Below are 21932 nucleotides of genomic sequence, written 5' to 3'. Positions count from 1 at the left end.
TGAACTCTTTTCATACCCACTGAACCTTCTGCTTTCTTCCACCCTCTACCAGTGAACTCTTTTCATACCCACTGAACCTTTTAGAAGGAGTGCTGGCACCCACTATTCCGTTTATGTGCCAAAAGCAGGATTCGAACCCAGACCCCCAGCGCTGTAACGCAAGCACTTAACCTCTAGGCCACTGCAGTTAGCTGGTATTTGGTGGAGCGGGGGGCCAGATGTTCTGTCCACATTTTCTTCAGTGAACATGTTTCACAATGCAAATGGGTATGCTCACAGGACCATGCAGAAGAATGATAAATACGCCCAAAAGGTGCTCTCAGAAAAACAGCCACCAGAGGCTCAAGCAGGTAAGTGCTTGGTCTTGGAATGCTGGGGGCCTGAGTTCTAATCCAATGTCTGGAATCTCTGGGCATGTTTTTTAAAAAAAATTGTAAAAAGTTTTTTTATTGAAAATGGGTATGCATTGCCGGCGCGATCAGCCAACAATTAATGCCCCTTCAATACCTGCATTCCTACTAACAGTTGTGCCTTTTTTTCCTGCACTCTGGCCTTCGTAACACCCATACAAAAGCTTGTCCCTCTGGCCCCAACAGACTGGAAAAAAAGCAGGGGTAAAAGTGTAATCTACAGGTCATGGTGTATTTGATAATTGCACTGGGACTCAAACAGGACACCTTCTCGAGGCGCTGTGAGGCGACCACCGGCCCCTGCATAGCAAGCCAACCTGTATCAGCATCTCACCAGCAGCTGAACGTGTCGCCTGCAGGTTACACATAGGAGGCTGCAGTAGGTCCATTAACCCATTGGGCTGTCGACCCTCCTTCCTCAGAGAGCAGGAAACTGAATTTCCATGTTGCCTTCCTTTGGCACATTAGATCTATCTTTCACCCCAATTCAGAGCATGTGTTGCTTCACGGAGAGCTGATAATCATTGTGAGTTGTGAGCCACTAAAAGCTAAGCAGGTCAGTTAAATCTTTGCCTTTGTCATTGAAGTGTATTGATATGTGCAGGTGAGTCTTCTGTCCTGTGCTACTGTTTGTTTTCTTATTGCTGCTTGGTCATGATTCTTAAATGTAAACACTCTGCTCTCAAAAGTGAAAGCTTTGAAAGACTCTTGATATAACAAGCCTTTCCCACTCTTTGCCCTGGGGGTGAGAGGGCTGCTTTCTGCCTTTAACTTCCTCAATGTTGGGGTGTCTGGCTCCACCACTGACAACCAGGGGTAAATCCTGGAGGGAAACGGGCAGAGGTCTGCGCCCTGCGTCCTCCACGCGTCCCTAACGCTCCCAAACGCGACCACAGCCCTTACGGGCACAGCCCTATGTCCTATGCAGCCCCTCTGGTGCAGCCACCCACACAACTTAGGGTTAGGATCTGTGCTCTTCCATGTAGGCCTGGCCACCTAGGCCCCAGAAAGTGTCACAGCCTGTTTTTGAAACCTTAGTGATGGTGGCCTAGGTGAAGATGATCTTGGTGGAATATTGATGCCTTTTTCCTCCCAGAAGCCACCCCGGGAGCATATTAAAATGAAGGGGTGTGCCTGCTCAGCTGCCCTCTCTTTAACCTCTCTGCCTTAGTGACATTAGTTCTGGGCTCTCCAGGCGAATGTGTCCATCCGGGAGAGAGCTAGGAATAGGACGTCTCTTTCTGCAGGTACAGTGGGGAAGACTCAGAGAGCTGCATGCCTGAGACATCTTTCCTTGTCCCTCGCTCATTGTTGTGTTCCCTAACTTCTAACTCTCTGCCAGGCCAGGCCCTGTTTCTTTTACTGCCAACCCCCCTGACCCCTCGTCTTCGACCGACTTCCCGCTCTATTATGCCTTCTCCTTTTTTGCTCTCTTCTATGGCCCTTTGAAAAGGAATGCAGGCCGAGCTAAGCCTCATGAAGGAAATCTACCAACAAAAGATGCACTCTTCACTTATGGGTTGAGCTGTGAGACGAGTAAGAAGGGCCGAAGGGGTGATTGGGTTGTTCAGCTGGGAGGCACCAGAGGCGTAGCCAGTATTGCCTACCAAATGGGGGCCGAAGCTAATGTAGTTGGGCCCACTGCACTGACAAAAATATCTGTAAATGACCACACAGCGCTGCTGATTGGGTATTTGCAGAATTTGGGTGGGCCTTGCCCCTCAAGCCCTACCCTGCCTCTGCTCTCACCCCCAGGGCAAAGTGTGGGAAAGGCTCGCTGCAGCAAGAGTCTTTCAAATCTTTCACTTTTGAGAACAGAGTGTTTACATTTAAAAATCATGAACAAGCAGCAATAAGAAGGCATGCAGTAACCTAGGACAGGAGACTGCCCTGTGCATATCAATACACCCCAATGAGAAAGGCAAAGATTTAACTGACCTGCTTAGCTATTAGTGGCTCACACATCTCAATGATTATCATCTCTGCGTGAAGCAAAACATCCTCTGAATTGGGGTGAAAGACAGATCTAATGTGCCAAAGGAAGGCAACATTGAAATTCAGTTTCTTGCTCTCTGAGGAAGGAGGGTCGACAGCCCAATGGGTTAATGCACCTCCTGCAGCCTCCTATGTGTTGCCTGCAGGCGACACATTCAGTGCTGGTGAGATGCTGATACAGGTTGGCTTGCTATGCAGGGGCCGGTGGTCACCTCACAGCGACTCGACAAGGTGTCCTGTTTGAGTCCCAGTGCAAATATCGTATCAACCATGACCCGTAGATTACACTTTTTCCCCCTTGTATTTTCCCCTCAGTTGGGGCCAGAGAGACAAGCTTTTGTATGGGTGTTCCCAAGGCCAGAGTGCAGAAAACAAAGGCACAACTGTTAGTAGGAATGCAGGTATTGAAGGGGCATTAACTGTTGGCTGATCGCGCAGGGCAATGCATACCTATTTTCAATTAAAAAAAAAAAAACACATTTTTTAAATGCCCAGGAGGTTCCAGACATTGGATTAGAACTCTGGTCCCCAGCATCACAAGACCAAGCGCTTAGCAGTTGAGCCACTGATGGCTGTGCTCATGAGAGCTGCTTTTGGGCGTATATATCTTTCTTCTGCACGCCCCTGTGAGCATACCCATTTGCATTGTGAAATATGTTCACTGGAGAAAATGAGGATAGAACATCTGGCTCCCCGCTCCCCGCTCCCCGCTCCACCAAATACCAGCTAACTGCAGTGGCCTAGAGGTTAAGTGCTTGCCTTACAGCGCTGGGGGCCTGGGTTCGAGTCCTGCTTTCGGCACATAAACGCAATAGTGGGTGCCCACTCTCCTTCTAAAAGGTTCAGTGGGTATGAAAAGAGTTCCTTGGTAAAGGGAGAGTGGAAGAAAGCGAGAGGTGGGACTGAGGAAGTGCAGGGTAAAGGAGGAGGCGGGGCAGGCTAAAAGGGGAGGTAGGGCTGATTGAATGAGTCCCTGTGGAGAGAAGATGGGGCTGGGTGAGTGGGGGTAGGTCTAGGGAGGGTGGCAGAGAGGGGGGACTGTGGAAGTGCAGGGTAAGGAGGAGGAGGGGGAGGTAGAACTGGATGAAAAAAAAAATGTCAGCCCATGCTCTGGTCCCTTTTTCCTTCTCAATGCACCCTTCCCCCCACATTAGGGCCCTCCTACACACCCCCCTCTATAATGCAGGGCCCTCCTCCACCATCACACTATCACTAGGGCCCCCCCTTTATCCTACATCCTAGGGCCCCCCCTTTATCCTACATCCCCAGGCCTACCTACCCCCACTCACTCAGCCCCACCTCCTCTCCACAAAGACCCGTTCATTCAGCCCTACCTCCCCCACCTCCTCCTTCACCCTGCACTTCCACAGTCCCGCCTCTCTGCTTTCTTCCACCCTCTACCAGTGAACTCTTTTCATACCCACTGAACCTTTTAGAAGGAGTGCTGGCACCCACTATTCCGTTTATGTGCCAAAAGCAGGATTCGAACCCAGACCCCCAGCGCTGTAACGCAAGCACTTAACCTCTAGGCCACTGCAGTTAGCTGGTATTTGGTGGAGCGGGGGGCCAGATGTTCTGTCCACATTTTCTTCAGTGAACATGTTTCACAATGCAAATGGGTATGCTCACAGGACCATGCAGAAGAATGATAAATACGCCCAAAAGGTGCTCTCAGAAAAACAGCCACCAGAGGCTCAAGCAGGTAAGTGCTTGGTCTTGGAATGCTGGGGGCCTGAGTTCTAATCCAATGTCTGGAATCTCTGGGCATGTTTTTTAAAAAAAATTGTAAAAAGTTTTTTTATTGAAAATGGGTATGCATTGCCGGCGCGATCAGCCAACAATTAATGCCCCTTCAATACCTGCATTCCTACTAACAGTTGTGCCTTTTTTTCCTGCACTCTGGCCTTCGTAACACCCATACAAAAGCTTGTCCCTCTGGCCCCAACAGACTGGAAAAAAAGCAGGGGTAAAAGTGTAATCTACAGGTCATGGTGTATTTGATAATTGCACTGGGACTCAAACAGGACACCTTCTCGAGGCGCTGTGAGGCGACCACCGGCCCCTGCATAGCAAGCCAACCTGTATCAGCATCTCACCAGCAGCTGAACGTGTCGCCTGCAGGTTACACATAGGAGGCTGCAGTAGGTCCATTAACCCATTGGGCTGTCGACCCTCCTTCCTCAGAGAGCAGGAAACTGAATTTCCATGTTGCCTTCCTTTGGCACATTAGATCTATCTTTCACCCCAATTCAGAGCATGTGTTGCTTCACGGAGAGCTGATAATCATTGTGAGTTGTGAGCCACTAAAAGCTAAGCAGGTCAGTTAAATCTTTGCCTTTGTCATTGAAGTGTATTGATATGTGCAGGTGAGTCTTCTGTCCTGTGCTACTGTTTGTTTTCTTATTGCTGCTTGGTCATGATTCTTAAATGTAAACACTCTGCTCTCAAAAGTGAAAGCTTTGAAAGACTCTTGATATAACAAGCCTTTCCCACTCTTTGCCATGGGGGTGAGAGGGCTGCTTTCTGCCTTTAACTTCCTCAATGTTGGGGTGTCTGGCTCCACCACTGACAACCAGGGGTAAATCCTGGAGGGAAACGGGCAGAGGTCTGCGCCCTGCGTCCTCCACGCGTCCCTAACGCTCCCAAACGCGACCACAGCCCTTACGGGCACAGCCCTATGTCCTATGCAGCCCCTCTGGTGCAGCCACCCACACAACTTAGGGTTAGGATCTGTGCTCTTCCATGTAGGCCTGGCCACCTAGGCCCCAGAAAGTGTCACAGCCTGTTTTTGAAACCTTAGTGATGGTGGCCTAGGTGAAGATGATCTTGGTGGAATATTGATGCCTTTTTCCTCCCAGAAGCCACCCCGGGAGCATATTAAAATGAAGGGGTGTGCCTGCTCAGCTGCCCTCTCTTTAACCTCTCTGCCTTAGTGACATTAGTTCTGGGCTCTCCAGGCGAATGTGTCCATCCGGGAGAGAGCTAGGAATAGGACGTCTCTTTCTGCAGGTACAGTGGGGAAGACTCAGAGAGCTGCATGCCTGAGACATCTTTCCTTGTCCCTCGCTCATTGTTGTGTTCCCTAACTTCTAACTCTCTGCCAGGCCAGGCCCTGTTTCTTTTACTGCCAACCCCCCTGACCCCTCGTCTTCGACCGACTTCCCGCTCTATTATGCCTTCTCCTTTTTTGCTCTCTTCTATGGCCCTTTGAAAAGGAATGCAGGCCGAGCTAAGCCTCATGAAGGAAATCTACCAACAAAAGATGCACTCTTCACTTATGGGTTGAGCTGTGAGACGAGTAAGAAGGGCCGAAGGGGTGATTGGGTTGTTCAGCTGGGAGGCACCAGAGGCGTAGCCAGTATTGCCTACCAAATGGGGGCCGAAGCTAATGTAGTTGGGCCCACTGCACTGACAAAAATATCTGTAAATGACCACACAGCGCTGCTGATTGGGTATTTGCAGAATTTGGGTGGGCCTTGCCCCTCAAGCCCTACCCTGCCTCTGCTCTCACCCCCAGGGCAAAGTGTGGGAAAGGCTCGCTGCAGCAAGAGTCTTTCAAATCTTTCACTTTTGAGAACAGAGTGTTTACATTTAAAAATCATGAACAAGCAGCAATAAGAAGGCATGCAGTAACCTAGGACAGGAGACTGCCCTGTGCATATCAATACACCCCAATGAGAAAGGCAAAGATTTAACTGACCTGCTTAGCTATTAGTGGCTCACACATCTCAATGATTATCATCTCTGCGTGAAGCAAAACATCCTCTGAATTGGGGTGAAAGACAGATCTAATGTGCCAAAGGAAGGCAACATTGAAATTCAGTTTCTTGCTCTCTGAGGAAGGAGGGTCGACAGCCCAATGGGTTAATGCACCTCCTGCAGCCTCCTATGTGTTGCCTGCAGGCGACACATTCAGTGCTGGTGAGATGCTGATACAGGTTGGCTTGCTATGCAGGGGCCGGTGGTCACCTCACAGCGACTCGACAAGGTGTCCTGTTTGAGTCCCAGTGCAAATATCGTATCAACCATGACCCGTAGATTACACTTTTTCCCCCTTGTATTTTCCCCTCAGTTGGGGCCAGAGAGACAAGCTTTTGTATGGGTGTTCCCAAGGCCAGAGTGCAGAAAACAAAGGCACAACTGTTAGTAGGAATGCAGGTATTGAAGGGGCATTAACTGTTGGCTGATCGCGCAGGGCAATGCATACCTATTTTCAATTAAAAAAAAAAAAAACACATTTTTTAAATGCCCAGGAGGTTCCAGACATTGGATTAGAACTCTGGTCCCCAGCATCACAAGACCAAGCGCTTAGCAGTTGAGCCACTGATGGCTGTGCTCATGAGAGCTGCTTTTGGGCGTATATATCTTTCTTCTGCACGTCCCTGTGAGCATACCCATTTGCATTGTGAAATATGTTCACTGGAGAAAATGAGGATAGAACATCTGGCTCCCCGCTCCCCGCTCCCCGCTCCACCAAATACCAGCTAACTGCAGTGGCCTAGAGGTTAAGTGCTTGCCTTACAGCGCTGGGGGCCTGGGTTCGAGTCCTGCTTTCGGCACATAAACGCAATAGTGGGTGCCCACTCTCCTTCTAAAAGGTTCAGTGGGTATGAAAAGAGTTCCTTGGTAAAGGGAGAGTGGAAGAAAGCGAGAGGTGGGACTGAGGAAGTGCAGGGTAAAGGAGGAGGCGGGGCAGGCTAAAAGGGGAGGTAGGGCTGATTGAATGAGTCCCTGTGGAGAGAAGATGGGGCTGGGTGAGTGGGGGTAGGTCTAGGGAGGGTGGCAGAGAGGGGGGACTGTGGAAGTGCAGGGTAAGGAGGAGGAGGGGGAGGTAGAACTGGATGAAAAAAAAAATGTCAGCCCATGCTCTGGTCCCTTTTTCCTTCTCAATGCACCCTTCCCCCCACATTAGGGCCCTCCTACACACCCCCCTCTATAATGCAGGGCCCTCCTCCACCATCACACTATCACTAGGGCCCCCCCCTTTATCCTACATCCTAGGGCCCCCCCTTTATCCTACATCCCCAGGCCTACCTACCCCCACTCACTCAGCCCCACCTCCTCTCCACAAAGACCCGTTCATCCAGCCCTACCTCCCCCGCCTCCTCCTTCACCCTGCACTTCCACAGTCCCGCCTCTCTGCTTTCTTCCACCCTCTACCAGTGAACTCTTTTCATACCCACTGAACCTTCTGCTTTCTTCCACCCTCTACCAGTGAACTCTTTTCATACCCACTGAACCTTTTAGAAGGAGTGCTGGCACCCACTATTCCGTTTATGTGCCAAAAGCAGGATTCGAACCCAGACCCCCAGCGCTGTAACGCAAGCACTTAACCTCTAGGCCACTGCAGTTAGCTGGTATTTGGTGGAGCGGGGGGCCAGATGTTCTGTCCACATTTTCTTCAGTGAACATGTTTCACAATGCAAATGGGTATGCTCACAGGACCATGCAGAAGAATGATAAATACGCCCAAAAGGTGCTCTCAGAAAAACAGCCACCAGAGGCTCAAGCAGGTAAGTGCTTGGTCTTGGAATGCTGGGGGCCTGAGTTCTAATCCAATGTCTGGAATCTCTGGGCATGTTTTTTTAAAAAATTGTAAAAAGTTTTTTTATTGAAAATGGGTATGCATTGCCGGCGCGATCAGCCAACAATTAATGCCCCTTCAATACCTGCATTCCTACTAACAGTTGTGCCTTTTTTTCCTGCACTCTGGCCTTCGTAACACCCATACAAAAGCTTGTCCCTCTGGCCCCAACAGACTGGAAAAAAAGCAGGGGTAAAAGTGTAATCTACAGGTCATGGTGTATTTGATAATTGCACTGGGACTCAAACAGGACACCTTCTCGAGGCGCTGTGAGGCGACCACCGGCCCCTGCATAGCAAGCCAACCTGTATCAGCATCTCACCAGCAGCTGAACGTGTCGCCTGCAGGTTACACATAGGAGGCTGCAGTAGGTCCATTAACCCATTGGGCTGTCGACCCTCCTTCCTCAGAGAGCAGGAAACTGAATTTCCATGTTGCCTTCCTTTGGCACATTAGATCTATCTTTCACCCCAATTCAGAGCATGTGTTGCTTCACGGAGAGCTGATAATCATTGTGAGTTGTGAGCCACTAAAAGCTAAGCAGGTCAGTTAAATCTTTGCCTTTGTCATTGAAGTGTATTGATATGTGCAGGTGAGTCTTCTGTCCTGTGCTACTGTTTGTTTTCTTATTGCTGCTTGGTCATGATTCTTAAATGTAAACACTCTGCTCTCAAAAGTGAAAGCTTTGAAAGACTCTTGATATAACAAGCCTTTCCCACTCTTTGCCCTGGGGGTGAGAGGGCTGCTTTCTGCCTTTAACTTCCTCAATGTTGGGGTGTCTGGCTCCACCACTGACAACCAGGGGTAAATCCTGGAGGGAAACGGGCAGAGGTCTGCGCCCTGCGTCCTCCACGCGTCCCTAACGCTCCCAAACGCGACCACAGCCCTTACGGGCACAGCCCTATGTCCTATGCAGCCCCTCTGGTGCAGCCACCCACACAACTTAGGGTTAGGATCTGTGCTCTTCCATGTAGGCCTGGCCACCTAGGCCCCAGAAAGTGTCACAGCCTGTTTTTGAAACCTTAGTGATGGTGGCCTAGGTGAAGATGATCTTGGTGGAATATTGATGCCTTTTTCCTCCCAGAAGCCACCCCGGGAGCATATTAAAATGAAGGGGTGTGCCTGCTCAGCTGCCCTCTCTTTAACCTCTCTGCCTTAGTGACATTAGTTCTGGGCTCTCCAGGCGAATGTGTCCATCCGGGAGAGAGCTAGGAATAGGACGTCTCTTTCTGCAGGTACAGTGGGGAAGACTCAGAGAGCTGCATGCCTGAGACATCTTTCCTTGTCCCTCGCTCATTGTTGTGTTCCCTAACTTCTAACTCTCTGCCAGGCCAGGCCCTGTTTCTTTTACTGCCAACCCCCCTGACCCCTCGTCTTCGACCGACTTCCCGCTCTATTATGCCTTCTCCTTTTTTGCTCTCTTCTATGGCCCTTTGAAAAGGAATGCAGGCCGAGCTAAGCCTCATGAAGGAAATCTACCAACAAAAGATGCACTCTTCACTTATGGGTTGAGCTGTGAGACGAGTAAGAAGGGCCGAAGGGGTGATTGGGTTGTTCAGCTGGGAGGCACCAGAGGCGTAGCCAGTATTGCCTACCAAATGGGGGCCGAAGCTAATGTAGTTGGGCCCACTGCACTGACAAAAATATCTGTAAATGACCACACAGCGCTGCTGATTGGGTATTTGCAGAATTTGGGTGGGCCTTGCCCCTCAAGCCCTACCCTGCCTCTGCTCTCACCCCCAGGGCAAAGTGTGGGAAAGGCTCGCTGCAGCAAGAGTCTTTCAAATCTTTCACTTTTGAGAACAGAGTGTTTACATTTAAAAATCATGAACAAGCAGCAATAAGAAGGCATGCAGTAACCTAGGACAGGAGACTGCCCTGTGCATATCAATACACCCCAATGAGAAAGGCAAAGATTTAACTGACCTGCTTAGCTATTAGTGGCTCACACATCTCAATGATTATCATCTCTGCGTGAAGCAAAACATCCTCTGAATTGGGGTGAAAGACAGATCTAATGTGCCAAAGGAAGGCAACATTGAAATTCAGTTTCTTGCTCTCTGAGGAAGGAGGGTCGACAGCCCAATGGGTTAATGCACCTCCTGCAGCCTCCTATGTGTTGCATGCAGGCGACACATTCAGTGCTGGTGAGATGCTGATACAGGTTGGCTTGCTATGCAGGGGCCGGTGGTCACCTCACAGCGACTCGACAAGGTGTCCTGTTTGAGTCCCAGTGCAAATATCGTATCAACCATGACCCGTAGATTACACTTTTTCCCCCTTGTATTTTCCCCTCAGTTGGGGCCAGAGAGACAAGCTTTTGTATGGGTGTTCCCAAGGCCAGAGTGCAGAAAACAAAGGCACAACTGTTAGTAGGAATGCAGGTATTGAAGGGGCATTAACTGTTGGATGATCGCGCAGGGCAATGCATACCTATTTTCAATTAAAAAAAAAAAAAACACATTTTTTAAATGCCCAGGAGGTTCCAGACATTGGATTAGAACTCTGGTCCCCAGCATCACAAGACCAAGCGCTTAGCAGTTGAGCCACTGATGGCTGTGCTCATGAGAGCTGCTTTTGGGCGTATATATCTTTCTTCTGCACGTCCCTGTGAGCATACCCATTTGCATTGTGAAATATGTTCACTGGAGAAAATGAGGATAGAACATCTGGCTCCCCGCTCCCCGCTCCCCGCTCCACCAAATACCAGCTAACTGCAGTGGCCTAGAGGTTAAGTGCTTGCCTTACAGCGCTGGGGGCCTGGGTTCGAGTCCTGCTTTCGGCACATAAACGCAATAGTGGGTGCCCACTCTCCTTCTAAAAGGTTCAGTGGGTATGAAAAGAGTTCCTTGGTAAAGGGAGAGTGGAAGAAAGCGAGAGGTGGGACTGAGGAAGTGCAGGGTAAAGGAGGAGGCGGGGCAGGCTAAAAGGGGAGGTAGGGCTGATTGAATGAGTCCCTGTGGAGAGAAGATGGGGCTGGGTGAGTGGGGGTAGGTCTAGGGAGGGTGGCAGAGAGGGGGGACTGTGGAAGTGCAGGGTAAGGAGGAGGAGGGGGAGGTAGAACTGGATGAAAAAAAAAATGTCAGCCCATGCTCTGGTCCCTTTTTCCTTCTCAATGCACCCTTCCCCCCACATTAGGGCCCTCCTACACACCCCCCTCTATAATGCAGGGCCCTCCTCCACCATCACACTATCACTAGGGCCCCCCCTTTATCCTACATCCTAGGGCCCCCCCTTTATCCTACATCCCCAGGCCTACCTACCCCCACTCACTCAGCCCCACCTCCTCTCCACAAAGACCCGTTCATCCAGCCCTACCTCCCCCACCTCCTCCTTCACCCTGCACTTCCACAGTCCCGCCTCTCTGCTTTCTTCCACCCTCTACCAGTGAACTCTTTTCATACCCACTGAACCTTCTGCTTTCTTCCACCCTCTACCAGTGAACTCTTTTCATACCCACTGAACCTTTTAGAAGGAGTGCTGGCACCCACTATTCCGTTTATGTGCCAAAAGCAGGATTCGAACCCAGACCCCCAGCGCTGTAACGCAAGCACTTAACCTCTAGGCCACTGCAGTTAGCTGGTATTTGGTGGAGCGGGGGGCCAGATGTTCTGTCCACATTTTCTTCAGTGAACATGTTTCACAATGCAAATGGGTATGCTCACAGGACCATGCAGAAGAATGATAAATACGCCCAAAAGGTGCTCTCAGAAAAACAGCCACCAGAGGCTCAAGCAGGTAAGTGCTTGGTCTTGGAATGCTGGGGGCCTGAGTTCTAATCCAATGTCTGGAATCTCTGGGCATGTTTTTTTAAAAAATTGTAAAAAGTTTTTTTATTGAAAATGGGTATGCATTGCCGGCGCGATCAGCCAACAATTAATGCCCCTTCAATACCTGCATTCCTACTAACAGTTGTGCCTTTTTTTCCTGCACTCTGGCCTTCGTAACACCCATACAAAAGCTTGTCCCTCTGGCCCCAACAGACTGGAAAAAAAGCAGGGGTAAAAGTGTAATCTACAGGTCATGGTGTATTTGATAATTGCACTGGGACTCAAACAGGACACCTTCTCGAGGCGCTGTGAGGCGACCACCGGCCCCTGCATAGCAAGCCAACCTGTATCAGCATCTCACCAGCAGCTGAACGTGTCGCCTGCAGGTTACACATAGGAGGCTGCAGTAGGTCCATTAACCCATTGGGCTGTCGACCCTCCTTCCTCAGAGAGCAGGAAACTGAATTTCCATGTTGCCTTCCTTTGGCACATTAGATCTATCTTTCACCCCAATTCAGAGCATGTGTTGCTTCACGGAGAGCTGATAATCATTGTGAGTTGTGAGCCACTAAAAGCTAAGCAGGTCAGTTAAATCTTTGCCTTTGTCATTGAAGTGTATTGATATGTGCAGGTGAGTCTTCTGTCCTGTGCTACTGTTTGTTTTCTTATTGCTGCTTGGTCATGATTCTTAAATGTAAACACTCTGCTCTCAAAAGTGAAAGCTTTGAAAGACTCTTGATATAACAAGCCTTTCCCACTCTTTGCCCTGGGGGTGAGAGGGCTGCTTTCTGCCTTTAACTTCCTCAATGTTGGGGTGTCTGGCTCCACCACTGACAACCAGGGGTAAATCCTGGAGGGAAACGGGCAGAGGTCTGCGCCCTGCGTCCTCCACGCGTCCCTAACGCTCCCAAACGCGACCACAGCCCTTACGGGCACAGCCCTATGTCCTATGCAGCCCCTCTGGTGCAGCCACCCACACAACTTAGGGTTAGGATCTGTGCTCTTCCATGTAGGCCTGGCCACCTAGGCCCCAGAAAGTGTCACAGCCTGTTTTTGAAACCTTAGTGATGGTGGCCTAGGTGAAGATGATCTTGGTGGAATATTGATGCCTTTTTCCTCCCAGAAGCCACCCCGGGAGCATATTAAAATGAAGGGGTGTGCCTGCTCAGCTGCCCTCTCTTTAACCTCTCTGCCTTAGTGACATTAGTTCTGGGCTCTCCAGGCGAATGTGTCCATCCGGGAGAGAGCTAGGAATAGGACGTCTCTTTCTGCAGGTACAGTGGGGAAGACTCAGAGAGCTGCATGCCTGAGACATCTTTCCTTGTCCCTCGCTCATTGTTGTGTTCCCTAACTTCTAACTCTCTGCCAGGCCAGGCCCTGTTTCTTTTACTGCCAACCCCCCTGACCCCTCGTCTTCGACCGACTTCCCGCTCTATTATGCCTTCTCCTTTTTTGCTCTCTTCTATGGCCCTTTGAAAAGGAATGCAGGCCGAGCTAAGCCTCATGAAGGAAATCTACCAACAAAAGATGCACTCTTCACTTATGGGTTGAGCTGTGAGACGAGTAAGAAGGGCCGAAGGGGTGATTGGGTTGTTCAGCTGGGAGGCACCAGAGGCGTAGCCAGTATTGCCTACCAAATGGGGGCCGAAGCTAATGTAGTTGGGCCCACTGCACTGACAAAAATATCTGTAAATGACCACACAGCGCTGCTGATTGGGTATTTGCAGAATTTGGGTGGGCCTTGCCCCTCAAGCCCTACCCTGCCTCTGCTCTCACCCCCAGGGCAAAGTGTGGGAAAGGCTCGCTGCAGCAAGAGTCTTTCAAATCTTTCACTTTTGAGAACAGAGTGTTTACATTTAAAAATCATGAACAAGCAGCAATAAGAAGGCATGCAGTAACCTAGGACAGGAGACTGCCCTGTGCATATCAATACACCCCAATGAGAAAGGCAAAGATTTAACTGACCTGCTTAGCTATTAGTGGCTCACACATCTCAATGATTATCATCTCTGCGTGAAGCAAAACATCCTCTGAATTGGGGTGAAAGACAGATCTAATGTGCCAAAGGAAGGCAACATTGAAATTCAGTTTCTTGCTCTCTGAGGAAGGAGGGTCGACAGCCCAATGGGTTAATGCACCTCCTGCAGCCTCCTATGTGTTGCCTGCAGGCGACACATTCAGTGCTGGTGAGATGCTGATACAGGTTGGCTTGCTATGCAGGGGCCGGTGGTCACCTCACAGCGACTCGACAAGGTGTCCTGTTTGAGTCCCAGTGCAAATATCGTATCAACCATGACCCGTAGATTACACTTTTTCCCCCTTGTATTTTCCCCTCAGTTGGGGCCAGAGAGACAAGCTTTTGTATGGGTGTTCCCAAGGCCAGAGTGCAGAAAACAAAGGCACAACTGTTAGTAGGAATGCAGGTATTGAAGGGGCATTAACTGTTGGCTGATCGCGCAGGGCAATGCATACCTATTTTCAATTAAAAAAAAAAAAAACACATTTTTTAAATGCCCAGGAGGTTCCAGACATTGGATTAGAACTCTGGTCCCCAGCATCACAAGACCAAGCGCTTAGCAGTTGAGCCACTGATGGCTGTGCTCATGAGAGCTGCTTTTGGGCGTATATATCTTTCTTCTGCACGTCCCTGTGAGCATACCCATTTGCATTGTGAAATATGTTCACTGGAGAAAATGAGGATAGAACATCTGGCTCCCCGCTCCCCGCTCCCCGCTCCACCAAATACCAGCTAACTGCAGTGGCCTAGAGGTTAAGTGCTTGCCTTACAGCGCTGGGGGCCTGGGTTCGAGTCCTGCTTTCGGCACATAAACGCAATAGTGGGTGCCCACTCTCCTTCTAAAAGGTTCAGTGGGTATGAAAAGAGTTCCTTGGTAAAGGGAGAGTGGAAGAAAGCGAGAGGTGGGACTGAGGAAGTGCAGGGTAAAGGAGGAGGCGGGGCAGGCTAAAAGGGGAGGTAGGGCTGATTGAATGAGTCCCTGTGGAGAGAAGATGGGGCTGGGTGAGTGGGGGTAGGTCTAGGGAGGGTGGCAGAGAGGGGGGACTGTGGAAGTGCAGGGTAAGGAGGAGGAGGGGGAGGTAGAACTGGATGAAAAAAAAAATGTCAGCCCATGCTCTGGTCCCTTTTTCCTTCTCAATGCACCCTTCCCCCCACATTAGGGCCCTCCTACACACCCCCCTCTATAATGCAGGGCCCTCCTCCACCATCACACTATCACTAGGGCCCCCCCTTTATCCTACATCCTAGGGCCCCCCCTTTATCCTACATCCCCAGGCCTACCTACCCCCACTCACTCAGCCCCACCTCCTCTCCACAAAGACCCGTTCATCCAGCCCTACCTCCCCCACCTCCTCCTTCACCCTGCACTTCCACAGTCCCGCCTCTCTGCTTTCTTCCACCCTCTACCAGTGAACTCTTTTCATACCCACTGAACCTTCTGCTTTCTTCCACCCTCTACCAGTGAACTCTTTTCATACCCACTGAACCTTTTAGAAGGAGTGCTGGCACCCACTATTCCGTTTATGTGCCAAAAGCAGGATTCGAACCCAGACCCCCAGCGCTGTAACGCAAGCACTTAACCTCTAGGCCACTGCAGTTAGCTGGTATTTGGTGGAGCGGGGGGCCAGATGTTCTGTCCACATTTTCTTCAGTGAACATGTTTCACAATGCAAATGGGTATGCTCACAGGACCATGCAGAAGAATGATAAATACGCCCAAAAGGTGCTCTCAGAAAAACAGCCACCAGAGGCTCAAGCAGGTAAGTGCTTGGTCTTGGAATGCTGGGGGCCTGAGTTCTAATCCAATGTCTGGAATCTCTGGGCATGTTTTTTAAAAAAAATTGTAAAAAGTTTTTTTATTGAAAATGGGTATGCATTGCCGGCGCGATCAGCCAACAATTAATGCCCCTTCAATACCTGCATTCCTACTAACAGTTGTGCCTTTTTTTCCTGCACTCTGGCCTTCGTAACACCCATACAAAAGCTTGTCCCTCTGGCCCCAACAGACTGGAAAAAAAGCAGGGGTAAAAGTGTAATCTACAGGTCATGGTGTATTTGATAATTGCACTGGGACTCAAACAGGACACCTTCTCGAGGCGCTGTGAGGCGACCACCGGCCCCTGCATAGCAAGCCAACCTGTATCAGCATCTCACCAGCAGCTGAACGTGTCGCCTGCAGGTTACACATAGGAGGCTGCAGTAGGTCCATTAACCCATTGGGCTGTCGACCCTCCTTCCTCAGAGAGCAGGAAACTGAATTTCCATGTTGCCTTCCTTTGGCACATTAGATCTATCTTTCACCCCAATTCAGAGCATGTGTTGCTTCACGGAGAGCTGATAATCATTGTGAGTTGTGAGCCACTAAAAGCTAAGCAGGTCAGTTAAATCTTTGCCTTTGTCATTGAAGTGTATTGATATGTGCAGGTGAGTCTTCTGTCCTGTGCTACTGTTTGTTTTCTTATTGCTGCTTGGTCATGATTCTTAAATGTAAACACTCTGCTCTCAAAAGTGAAAGCTTTGAAAGACTCTTGATATAACAAGCCTTTCCCACTCTTTGCCCTGGGGGTGAGAGGGCTGCTTTCTGCCTTTAACTTCCTCAATGTTGGGGTGTCTGGCTCCACCACTGACAACCAGGGGTAAATCCTGGAGGGAAACGGGCAGAGGTCTGCGCCCTGCGTCCTCCACGCGTCCCTAACGCTCCCAAACGCGACCACAGCCCTTACGGGCACAGCCCTATGTCCTATGCAGCCCCTCTGGTGCAGCCACCCACACAACTTAGGGTTAGGATCTGTGCTCTTCCATGTAGGCCTGGCCACCTAGGCCCCAGAAAGTGTCACAGCCTGTTTTTGAAACCTTAGTGATGGTGGCCTAGGTGAAGATGATCTTGGTGGAATATTGATGCCTTTTTCCTCCCAGAAGCCACCCCGGGAGCATATTAAAATGAAGGGGTGTGCCTGCTCAGCTGCCCTCTCTTTAACCTCTCTGCCTTAGTGACATTAGTTCTGGGCTCTCCAGGCGAATGTGTCCATCCGGGAGAGAGCTAGGAATAGGACGTCTCTTTCTGCAGGTACAGTGGGGAAGACTCAGAGAGCTGCATGCCTGAGACATCTTTCCTTGTCCCTCGCTCATTGTTGTGTTCCCTAACTTCTAACTCTCTGCCAGGCCAGGCCCTGTTTCTTTTACTGCCAACCCCCCTGACCCCTCGTCTTCGACCGACTTCCCGCTCTATTATGCCTTCTCCTTTTTTGCTCTCTTCTATGGCCCTTTGAAAAGGAATGCAGGCCGAGCTAAGCCTCATGAAGGAAATCTACCAACAAAAGATGCACTCTTCACTTATGGGTTGAGCTGTGAGACGAGTAAGAAGGGCCGAAGGGGTGATTGGGTTGTTCAGCTGGGAGGCACCAGAGGCGTAGCCAGTATTGCCTACCAAATGGGGGCCGAAGCTAATGTAGTTGGGCCCACTGCACTGACAAAAATATCTGTAAATGACCACACAGCGCTGCTGATTGGGTATTTGCAGAATTTGGGTGGGCCTTGCCCCTCAAGCCCTACCCTGCCTCTGCTCTCACCCCCAGGGCAAAGTGTGGGAAAGGCTCGCTGCAGCAAGAGTCTTTCAAATCTTTCACTTTTGAGAACAGAGTGTTTACATTTAAAAATCATGAACAAGCAGCAATAAGAAGGCATGCAGTAACCTAGGACAGGAGACTGCCCTGTGCATATCAATACACCCCAATGAGAAAGGCAAAGATTTAACTGACCTGCTTAGCTATTAGTGGCTCACACATCTCAATGATTATCATCTCTGCGTGAAGCAAAACATCCTCTGAATTGGGGTGAAAGACAGATCTAATGTGCCAAAGGAAGGCAACATTGAAATTCAGTTTCTTGCTCTCTGAGGAAGGAGGGTCGACAGCCCAATGGGTTAATGCACCTCCTGCAGCCTCCTATGTGTTGCCTGCAGGCGACACATTCAGTGCTGGTGAGATGCTGATACAGGTTGGCTTGCTATGCAGGGGCCGGTGGTCACCTCACAGCGACTCGACAAGGTGTCCTGTTTGAGTCCCAGTGCAAATATCGTATCAACCATGACCCGTAGATTACACTTTTTCCCCCTTGTATTTTCCCCTCAGTTGGGGCCAGAGAGACAAGCTTTTGTATGGGTGTTCCCAAGGCCAGAGTGCAGAAAACAAAGGCACAACTGTTAGTAGGAATGCAGGTATTGAAGGGGCATTAACTGTTGGCTGATCGCGCAGGGCAATGCATACCTATTTTCAATTAAAAAAAAAAAAAACACATTTTTTAAATGCCCAGGAGGTTCCAGACATTGGATTAGAACTCTGGTCCCCAGCATCACAAGACCAAGCGCTTAGCAGTTGAGCCACTGATGGCTGTGCTCATGAGAGCTGCTTTTGGGCGTATATATCTTTCTTCTGCACGTCCCTGTGAGCATACCCATTTGCATTGTGAAATATGTTCACTGGAGAAAATGAGGATAGAACATCTGGCTCCCCGCTCCCCGCTCCCCGCTCCACCAAATACCAGCTAACTGCAGTGGCCTAGAGGTTAAGTGCTTGCCTTACAGCGCTGGGGGCCTGGGTTCGAGTCCTGCTTTCGGCACATAAACGCAATAGTGGGTGCCCACTCTCCTTCTAAAAGGTTCAGTGGGTATGAAAAGAGTTCCTTGGTAAAGGGAGAGTGGAAGAAAGCGAGAGGTGGGACTGAGGAAGTGCAGGGTAAAGGAGGAGGCGGGGCAGGCTAAAAGGGGAGGTAGGGCTGATTGAATGAGTCCCTGTGGAGAGAAGATGGGGCTGGGTGAGTGGGGGTAGGTCTAGGGAGGGTGGCAGAGAGGGGGGACTGTGGAAGTGCAGGGTAAGGAGGAGGAGGGGGAGGTAGAACTGGATGAAAAAAAAAATGTCAGCCCATGCTCTGGTCCCTTTTTCCTTCTCAATGCACCCTTCCCCCCACATTAGGGCCCTCCTACACACCCCCCTCTATAATGCAGGGCCCTCCTCCACCATCACACTATCACTAGGGCCCCCCCTTTATCCTACATCCTAGGGCCCCCCCTTTATCCTACATCCCCAGGCCTACCTACCCCCACTCACTCAGCCCCACCTCCTCTCCACAAAGACCCGTTCATCCAGCCCTGCCTCCTCCTTCACCCTGCACTTCCACAGTCCCGCCTCTCTGCTTTCTTCCACCCTCTACCAGTGAACTCTTTTCATACCCACTGAACCTTCTGCTTTCTTCCACCCTCTACCAGTGAACTCTTTTCATACCCACTGAACCTTTTAGAAGGAGTGCTGGCACCCACTATTCCGTTTGTGTGCCAAAAGCAGGATTCGAACCCAGACCCCCAGCGCTGTAACGCAAGCACTTAACCTCTAGGCCACTGCAGTTAGCTGGTATTTGGTGGAGCGGGGGGCCAGATGTTCTGTCCACATTTTCTTCAGTGAACATGTTTCACAATGCAAATGGGTATGCTCACAGGACCATGCAGAAGAATGATAAATACGCCCAAAAGGTGCTCTCAGAAAAACAGCCACCAGAGGCTCAAGCAGGTAAGTGCTTGGTCTTGGAATGCTGGGGGCCTGAGTTCTAATCCAATGTCTGGAATCTCTGGGCATGTTTTTTAAAAAAAATTGTAAAAAGTTTTTTTATTGAAAATGGGTATGCATTGCCGGCGCGATCAGCCAACAATTAATGCCCCTTCAATACCTGCATTCCTACTAACAGTTGTGCCTTTTTTTCCTGCACTCTGGCCTTCGTAACACCCATACAAAAGCTTGTCCCTCTGGCCGCAACAGACTGGAAAAAAAGCAGGGGTAAAAGTGTAATCTACAGGTCATGGTGTATTTGATAATTGCACTGGGACTCAAACAGGACACCTTCTCGAGGCGCTGTGAGGCGACCACCGGCCCCTGCATAGCAAGCCAACCTGTATCAGCATCTCACCAGCAGCTGAACGTGTCGCCTGCAGGTTACACATAGGAGGCTGCAGTAGGTCCATTAACCCATTGGGCTGTCGACCCTCCTTCCTCAGAGAGCAGGAAACTGAATTTCCATGTTGCCTTCCTTTGGCACATTAGATCTATCTTTCACCCTAATTCAGAGCATGTGTTGCTTCACGGAGAGCTGATAATCATTGTGAGTTGTGAGCCACTAAAAGCTAAGCAGGTCAGTTAAATCTTTGCCTTTGTCATTGAAGTGTATTGATATGTGCAGGTGAGTCTTCTGTCCTGTGCTACTGTTTGTTTTCTTATTGCTGCTTGGTCATGATTCTTAAATGTAAACACTCTGCTCTCAAAAGTGAAAGCTTTGAAAGACTCTTGATATAACAAGCCTTTCCCACTCTTTGCCCTGGGGGTGAGAGGGCTGCTTTCTGCCTTTAACTTCCTCAATGTTGGGGTGTCTGGCTCCACCACTGACAACCAGGGGTAAATCCTGGAGGGAAACGGGCAGAGGTCTGCGCCCTGCGTCCTCCACGCGTCCCTAACGCTCCCAAACGCGACCACAGCCCTTACGGGCACAGCCCTATGTCCTATGCAGCCCCTCTGGTGCAGCCACCCACACAACTTAGGGTTAGGATCTGTGCTCTTCCATGTAGGCCTGGCCACCTAGGCCCCAGAAAGTGTCACAGCCTGTTTTTGAAACCTTAGTGATGGTGGCCTAGGTGAAGATGATCTTGGTGGAATATTGATGCCTTTTTCCTCCCAGAAGCCACCCCGGGAGCATATTAAAATGAAGGGGTGTGCCTGCTCAGCTGCCCTCTCTTTAACCTCTCTGCCTTAGTGACATTAGTTCTGGGCTCTCCAGGCGAATGTGTCCATCCGGGAGAGAGCTAGGAATAGGACGTCTCTTTCTGCAGGTACAGTGGGGAAGACTCAGAGAGCTGCATGCCTGAGACATCTTTCCTTGTCCCTCGCTCATTGTTGTGTTCCCTAACTTCTAACTCTCTGCCAGGCCAGGCCCTGTTTCTTTTACTGCCAACCCCCCTGACCCCTCGTCTTCGACCGACTTCCCGCTCTATTATGCCTTCTCCTTTTTTGCTCTCTTCTATGGCCCTTTGAAAAGGAATGCAGGCCGAGCTAAGCCTCATGAAGGAAATCTACCAACAAAAGATGCACTCTTCACTTATGGGTTGAGCTGTGAGACGAGTAAGAAGGGCCGAAGGGGTGATTGGGTTGTTCAGCTGGGAGGCACCAGAGGCGTAGCCAGTATTGCCTACCAAATGGGGGCCGAAGCTAATGTAGTTGGGCCCACTGCACTGACAAAAATATCTGTAAATGACCACACAGCGCTGCTGATTGGGTATTTGCAGAATTTGGGTGGGCCTTGCCCCTCAAGCCCTACCCTGCCTCTGCTCTCACCCCCAGGGCAAAGTGTGGGAAAGGCTCGCTGCAGCAAGAGTCTTTCAAATCTTTCACTTTTGAGAACAGAGTGTTTACATTTAAAAATCATGAACAAGCAGCAATAAGAAGGCATGCAGTAACCTAGGACAGGAGACTGCCCTGTGCATATCAATACACCCCAATGAGAAAGGCAAAGATTTAACTGACCTGCTTAGCTATTAGTGGCTCACACATCTCAATGATTATCATCTCTGCGTGAAGCAAAACATCCTCTGAATTGGGGTGAAAGACAGATCTAATGTGCCAAAGGAAGGCAACATTGAAATTCAGTTTCTTGCTCTCTGAGGAAGGAGGGTCGACAGCCCAATGGGTTAATGCACCTCCTGCAGCCTCCTATGTGTTGCCTGCAGGCGACACATTCAGTGCTGGTGAGATGCTGATACAGGTTGGCTTGCTATGCAGGGGCCGGTGGTCACCTCACAGCGACTCGACAAGGTGTCCTGTTTGAGTCCCAGTGCAAATATCGTATCAACCATGACCCGTAGATTACACTTTTTCCCCCTTGTATTTTCCCCTCAGTTGGGGCCAGAGAGACAAGCTTTTGTATGGGTGTTCCCAAGGCCAGAGTGCAGAAAACAAAGGCACAACTGTTAGTAGGAATGCAGGTATTGAAGGGGCATTAACTGTTGGCTGATCGCGCAGGGCAATGCATACCTATTTTCAATTAAAAAAAAAAAAACACATTTTTTAAATGCCCAGGAGGTTCCAGACATTGGATTAGAACTCTGGTCCCCAGCATCACAA

Source organism: Ambystoma mexicanum, chromosome 4p (genome assembly GCF_040938575.1).
Source record: "Ambystoma mexicanum isolate Mex_15411 chromosome 4p, UKY_AmexF1_1, whole genome shotgun sequence".
Classification (NCBI taxonomy): Eukaryota; Metazoa; Chordata; class Amphibia; order Caudata; family Ambystomatidae; genus Ambystoma; species Ambystoma mexicanum.
This window is presented reverse-complemented; position numbering follows the sequence as displayed.